The sequence below is a fragment of the Alligator sinensis genome, unplaced genomic scaffold (genome assembly GCF_000455745.1).
Source record: "Alligator sinensis unplaced genomic scaffold, ASM45574v1 scaffold183_1, whole genome shotgun sequence".
Classification (NCBI taxonomy): domain Eukaryota; kingdom Metazoa; phylum Chordata; order Crocodylia; family Alligatoridae; genus Alligator; species Alligator sinensis.
The window spans coordinates 1,272,646-1,280,745 of NW_005842248.1; positions in this window are offsets into that span (position 1 = coordinate 1,272,646).

Below are 8,100 nucleotides of genomic sequence, written 5' to 3' on the forward strand. Positions count from 1 at the left end.
CTAAGGCACCTACAAATTGTAAGCAACTTGTGGGTTGAGAGTTGAACAAGCATTTGGAGGACCAGAGCTGAGATTTATGTTCCTAAATGTTGTCTAAATTATAGTTTAGGTAGGTAAGTCTGTTATGTGGAGTTAGACTAGTCCAGGAAAGAGACTACCAGGGGTGGTGACTTTATTGTTCTAAACAGGGACCACACTGAAAACAAACATGGTGCCTGGGAAGGCAAACACAGTTACAATTTTTAAAAGAGCAAGTATTCTATATAATAATTAGTGAACAATACATCATAAAATCTGTTAGACCCCGACTCCATGAGTCGCCGAATGACTAGGGAGATGATGATCCAATTGCCCATGGATCCAGTTGTTCAGTTGCCAGAGCAAGCAGGGAGCAAACACCAGCACACACTGCTTGCAACAGCTTTATTCAAAATGGAGACAGCTTTGGGCAAAGGTCCCAAAAAACCAACAAAATGGGGACCTGCACTGACCATTAGTTCTTTTCACATTTATACATCTTGGTTCATGCTCATTACCATTTGCTGCACCTTTGCTCCACCCATATCTCCTCCTATTTCAAGCTCTGTCTCTGTTTACTTCATTAGCATGGGATTGCTTATGCATTTCATTCATTTGCATCTCTTTTTGCTATGAGCGCATGCATAAGACAGTGAACCTGGCTTTTCTTGGTCAATTGCTGTTTCTTGCTGACTCCTTCATCACCAAGGTCCTACTTCTGCTTTATCTCCTGATGATAGCTGGTGGGCTGCATCTTGTACTTCTTACATGATGAACTATATATCTTTACAACACTTCTCCATTGTTAGGAAAATGCTTGCTTAGGCATCTTGCAATGTTACTTTTAATATATCATTCTGCCTTGTAGTCAGCAGCTCTGCTTTTATACAGTTGCAAATCCAGTGCTCCCCGAGATCCAAATATTGTCATCCTAAGAAAATCTTTTTGTGAATCTGGGCCAATGAGACTTCTTTTGTGGAAAAAAAGCTATATAATTTGGTGAAACACTGAAGAATTAGACCCTCAAGCCATCTGAAACTCCTACATACATTTCTAAGAACCCACAATATGCCTTCAAAAGAGGAAAAGCACATACACACATATATTCTGCTACTTCTAAATCCTCCCCATGCCCTACTCAAGGAAGACTCTATAAAAGGAAGAAAAAAAAAGTTTAATCTCACCCCAGAGCCAATATTACAAGAAGGTCACTTAAATTTTTGAGCTTGCATGGTTTCATCCATGATCTAATCCACCTGCTTCACTACAGAGAACAATTCAAGAGGACACCCAGACTTGGTCATTTTCACCACCCCTTGTACATTATAGAATTATAATGTGGTGTTCAATTACATTTTTATGTTTACAAATTATGTAAAAAATTAATCAAAGGTTCACAATTGGCAGCAAAATTCCAAATGCCAGAGTTTATGTGAGAATCCAATATAAGGCATTTTAATGCAGAACAGATTGTGAAAAGGAATTGCAGCATATTGGCAATAATGTCAATTACCGCATCCAAATGGCTGGATTTATGTGCCAAAATAAAATATTGACAGGGAAGCATTCCATGACAAGTTAATCAGGGCTCCCTTCTTGACCATCTCAGATTCTGAAGAAGAAAGGAGGGTTTGGTTGATTGGTCTATAAAATTACCATATGACAAATTTAAAATCAAAATACATCTCTCATTCTGAGTTATATTTCCTAAGATGAAGACTTCCTGTGGCAGATGTCAGACTCAGCAGCACTTTCAGATAGTAAATGTTATAGAAACTTACAGGCCATTTGAAGAGCCTCTTAGAGGAGTCATAAGAAAATTATTGCCATGGAGCCAAATCTTGATGCTAGATTTAATTAAGAACTGATAATATTTTAGAGGTGTGTGAACCAACCTATATTATCATCCTATTTAGAAGAGAAGTATGATTATGAAGTAGCAGACTACATAAGCAGGTGCTTAACCATAAAGCTACATGTGACAATTTAGAATAGTGACTCTTGAACAAATACAGAAATTAACAAAAAAAGGTGATTTCCTTTACATTTTTTTAACATTCTAAGGAAATGTATAGAAGGGATAAATGCCCAAATTTTACATTCCACAGAATTAAGAACCCTATAGAAGAATTCCCACAATAAGCTTTACATAGAACTTTACATAGAATCTGGGAGTGGGATGACAGGACCTGAAGAAAGAATAGATTTATGAACCAAAAGGGACAATATAAATCAATATGTGTTTGGCTACTGTCAGGGTAAGTGTTCACCCAAAGACAAAGAGCGTTCTAGTAACGTATGAACATAATATACACTCGTCCTTTGGTGTGGGGGGTAAATCTTAGATTGCATTCCATCATTTTTTAAACAGTTTGCGTGCGCCAAACATCTGTACTGGTATGGGTATATACTGGTTTCCGATCACTTATACTGCTGAAAGTGTAATGTCTGTACCTGGCCATAGTTGTTTTTCATGATAATCTGAGACTATGTTTTGTGCATCAGTTTATACCTAAGAACTGAAATAGTACAATAAACTCCTGTTATAGCTATTGATTTTTTAACTTTTTAATGTGGAGGAAACTTCTGGAACAAACAACAGAATAAAGTGATGCTGTAAGCCTCAAATCAAGCACAAACCATCACTTTCTCAGTCACTGTCAGATACTTCTCCTTCCAAAGAATGACAATGAGACAAGTACCTTGAGAAAATGATGAGGGTTAAACAAACTTCTGTTTGGAAGTAGACTACTGAAGTATCTCTCTAGGACTTGGCTGTCTGGACTTATTTGAAATTCCAGACTTCAGGGCAATACTTGCATGTATCTCTGAGAATGGGAAACAGCTGCTGATTATTTTCAGCTTAAAGTATTGTCTTAGGAAGGAAAATTTTAAAACTATGGGACTGGAGTAGAGAAATAAAAATTCTTTAGCATGCCAAGTTAATTGTGATATGCAAAGGGACTCACTATGCCAATTATGGTCAACATTGTACAGCTGCAAAGCAAAGATTTATTTTTCTCTCTTTTGAGTCTCCAGGCTTCTTTTCCCTGCTAAACACCAAATCTCAGAAGACCCACCCTCCATATTTCACTGCAGAGAAATACACACAACATTCATATTCTAAACAATACAATTTTTTACACACTCTCTCTCTCTTTCTACTGAACTCCATTAGGTCCTAAAGAAATGTGTACATATGCTTTCTGATACTGAATTATATTGAGGTGTTTATGTATGAATTTACATGCCTTATTCTTAATTATTCTTTTCACTTTTCAGCATTTCTGTTTTGTAGAAGTTTAAATCTTAAGAAGCACAGCATTGTGCTTTGCTGGACTTATTGCATTATTATCTGAATAATACTATTAAATTATATTCCTGTAATTAATTTCCTCCCCTTCTTTCTTTACCTCCTCTTATTTCCCCTCAAGTTTATATTAGAACTGTGTCATTTCTTAGCTGTAATTATTGAATTATTACTATATTTTTTTCTTTTTCTGGGGTTTCACTTTGAACTCTGATTTACTATCTTTTGTATACAAGTTTTTTCTTTTTTTTCCTATAACCTAGGGAATGGTCCAGTTTTCATTTAAGCTGGCGGACAGACTCAAACTTATTTCAGAAACCTTTTAATTTGGCCTTTAAAGTATTGCTGAAAAATATAGAAAAAAATTAAATGTTTTTAAAAATTCACAATTACGACAATAAATTATAAGTACTTTAGGTAACCCCTGACATTACCCATTCAGGGATGAACCTTCATTAAAAGAAGGGTTCAAAACCTAGTAAATTCATTACAATTAAATTCAAGTAGAAATCAAATAATCACTGTTTTGTAGTCCAATTAAATACTGGTTTCAGTGTTTAAGAAAATATAGTATTTAGCCGTTTGTTTGTCCATTTGGACAGTTTGCAGACCTTCTGGGATAAGTGCAATCATATGTATATGTGTGTGTGTGTGTGTGTGTATGTGTATGAATTATTATGGGCATGATTTATTAACTTAAATGCAGCAAATAAATTATTCAAATTACATCAGTTTAGTTGCATACACTCTGACCCTTCTGAAGTGCAGTACAGAAAAAAAAAGGGCTGCATGACAACAGCATTCACATGTCTGTGAGTTAGACTGTCATATATTTTTAAAATATTGCAGTTTTACTTAGTGTTTTACTTGATCTAAGAATGAAGAGAGTCAATGAAAAAATCACTTAGTGATATTAGAAAAGCAAATTAGACATTTCATTTGTTAAATCCTGAGCTAATTTATTTCAAGCCTTTTTAACCTCTCTGAATGTAACTTGTTGTTCTGAAACATTTATGTTTGAATTTTGACCACACCAAGTTTGAATTTAATAGATCTAGTTTAACAGAGCTGACTTTGCTAGAGTTTCTTACTCCAAACAAGAATTTCTAACCCCCCCTCCCCTTGCCTTCCCAGAGGGGATTGGAAAACCTCAAATTAGGCATTGATTCACTTGAAAGAAAGACATTTCAAGGAATAGCCAGGTCTGACCATTTACGCAAGTTTCTAACCTCCTTACAGGGCTTTCACCTATTGCAGGAGGTATGTGCTCCCACTAGGGGAAATGCCTTACTAGACTTGGTACTGGCCACAGGGCAGGATTTAGTGGGCGATCTGCAGGTACAAGATAACCTAGGGGCTAGTGACCACCGATTGATAGGATTCACTATCTGGAGAAAGGTGGGGAAGATAAGTAGTAGGATGGAAGTGTTAGACTTCAGGAAGGCCAACTTCAACAAGCTCAGGAGATTAGTTAGGGAGGGACTGACTGGTTAAAGCCTTGGAGAGATGGGAGTCCAGGAAGGGTGGGTGTTTCTCAAGGGACTAATCCTGCAGGCATAGAAAAGGACCATCCCAGTACACATAAAAGGGGGCAAAAAAGCAAAGAAACCCTCTTGGCTGAGCAGGGAAATCCAGGAGAGCCTGGAGGGAAAACAAGAGGCCTACAGGCTGTGGAAGCAGGAGGCTGCTACCAAGGAGGAATATAACTTCTTGGCTCAAGCATGCAGGGAAACAGTGAGGAGAGCCAAAGTGGAAATGGTGCGTCAGCTAGCAACAAAAGTTAAGGATAACAAAAAGTCATTTTCTAAGTACATAGGAAGCAAAAAGAAGGTGCAGGGTAATTTAGGGCCCCTTCAGGATGAACTAGGGCAACTGATAACAGATAGGAAGGCCAAATCTAAATTATTTCTTTGTATCCGTGTTCCTGGACACGAATACATATACACATTCCATTGGGACCTTAGGTAAGCCTAGTAAAGATACCAACCCATCAACTGTTCGTGCTGACTTAGTAAAGGGGCACCTGGAAGGGCTGAATGCATTTAAGTCAACAGGTCCTGATGATCTTCATCCTATGGTACTTATATAATTAGCTGGAGTCATAGCGGAGCCACTGGCACAACTGTTAGAATACTTGTGGTGCTCAGGACAGGTCCTGTAGGATTGGAAAATGGCCAATGTGGTCCCTCTTTTCAAGAAGGGGAGGAAGAAGGAACTGGGTAACTATAGGGCGGTTAGTCTTACCTCCATCCTTGGCAAGACCTTTGAGAAAATTGTTAAGGATCACATTTGTGGGGGGCCAGCAGGTAAAATGATGATAAGGGGCAATCAGCATGGGTTCATAGCAGGCAGATCCTGGCTGACTAAACTGGTTTCATTTTATGACCGGGTCACAAAATGCTTGGATGAAGGAATAGAGGTAGATGTTATTTACTTAGATTTTAAAAAGGCCTTTAACACTGTGTCACACCCAATTCTTATAAATAAACTAAACAGTTTTTTATGTAGATTATTACACAGTCCGGTGGGTAGAAAATTGGCTTATGGGATGTACCCAGAGAGTGGTGGTGGACGGGTCAGTTTCTACTTGGAGAAATGTAGGCAGCGAAGCCCCCAAGGCTCTGTCCTGGGACCAGTACTATTCAATATCTTCATTAGTGACTTGGATGAGGGAGTAGAAAGCACTCTGCCCAAGTTTTCTGATGACACCAAACTATGGGGGGCAGGTACACAAACTAAATGGCAGAGAGCGAATCCAGGCTGATTTGGACAGGCTGGGGAAATGGGCCAAACAGAATAGGATGCAGTTTAACAAGGATAAGTGTCATGTGTTGCACCTGGGGAGGAAGAACTATCAAAACTCCTATTGCCTGGGAGGTAGCATTCTAACTAGCACAAATGTGGAAAGGGATCTTGGAGCCGTAGTCAACTCCAAAATGAATGTGAGTTACCAATGTGATGAGGTAATAAGTAAAGCTAACCTCACCTTTTTTTGTGTAGCCCAGGTAACTTGGGTATATACTCCCCTTTTCCAATTGAAGGGAATTGCTAGCTGGCAGGTGTGCTGTGGGGGAACTGCAGATCACTCAGTTTCCCTCCATCCCTATAGAACCAGGCCAGGACAGTCAGGGGACTTAACTATATACACATTTATTTACATTAACTTAGTACAAGGAAAAGAAACATGGATATAAACATATATATATATATATATATGTTTATATAAACAAATGACATAAATAATACCCTCTGGGTAAATGCTATAAAACCTTACACCAGTGCTCCAGATACAGGTATCTGACTTGAAACAGATAAACCCCAAAATAAACATAGATAGCCGGGATAAACTATAGAGAAGATAAGACTCCTCCCAGCCCCCTCCTGCCCCAGTCCCCTTTGGGGTGGTTAGTGCCTCGGGCACTGATGCCAAATGACATAAATAATACCCTCTGGGTAAATGCTATAAAACCTTACACCAGTGCTCCAGATACAGGTATCTGACTTGAAACAGATAAACCCCAAAATAAACATAGATAGCCGGGATAAACTATAGAGAAGATAAGACTCCTCCCAGCCCCCTCCTGCCCCAGTCCCCTTTGGGGTGGTTAGTGCCTCGGGCACTGATGCCCCACTGAGTGAGGCGACTATAGAGCCTTCTTATCCTCCCTCCACCCTCCTGATGGGGCTGCCCCCACCCCCCAGTGCAGAGGCTTCATCTGGTGGAGGGACTGGGATGTCCTCCCAGTCCCCACCGTCCCAGTTCCACCCAGGGCGGCTAGCATTTTTGGTGCTGGGGCCCCATTGGGTGGAACAACCGAGACTTCCTCTCCACCTCCCTCCACCCCCGCCTCAGTTGAGGTGGTGGGCCCGGAGGTGGTGAACCCCAAGCAGCCTGGTCCATCCCCTTCAGGGGAGGTGCCACATATTCCTAAGAAAGTTAAGAACAAGAGGCAAAAGGGAGTTTCCCAAGGAGCCCCAGCCCCTTTGGGGCCCACCTCTGCCAGTGCCGGGGGGGAATGTAGCCAGGGAGCCTGACCCCACCCTGCCTGCCCCTCTGGAAACCCTGCCACCTCAGGCTACTGAGGTTGTCCGAGCAATGTCTGGCAATCCCACACCCCAATCCCAGCTCATGGGACTTGTAAGCGGTGAGGCAGAGTTAGAGTGCCTACCTCTCCAGCGTCAGGCACAGGAGACAGTGGAGGGGCCCGCTACCCCCCACCCGCCCGCTCCCCTGCTCACCGAGGCCAATGAGGAGGAGATGGAGTGCTTGTCCTCTGAGCACTGCAAGCAGCCCCGGGAGTGGGACAACATTTGCCTCCCCAAAGCAGATGGGGATCGATGTCCCAGAGATGGTCCTTGACCCAGATGCTGAGGAGGGCTTGCCAGGGAGCCTGACCATTAAGGGCACTTTCACCCCTCCCAGGGTGAAGCCCCACCAATTCTCAGTCAGCAACATCGAGCTCCTGCTAGAGAATTCCCCCTGGAGGCCAGAGGAATGTGGTAGAGAGTATCCAGCAGTGGTGCCCGTACCCCGCACAGTTTGCCCGGACTGCCAGTGACACGGCAAGGCTCATGCACTGGGACTTGGGTACGCATCAACATGCCTTCTGGATTGAGAAGCTGGTGACCTGGGTGAGGGAGGTGTGGGGCTGGGGCAGGTCCATGGAATAGAGTAGGGCAAGGATAGGCCTTCCCCTGTAGCTGTGGTTTTGCCTTACTCTATCACCTGCTCTCCTGCCTATATCCTGCCTATCCTTCCTCTCTATTCTCAC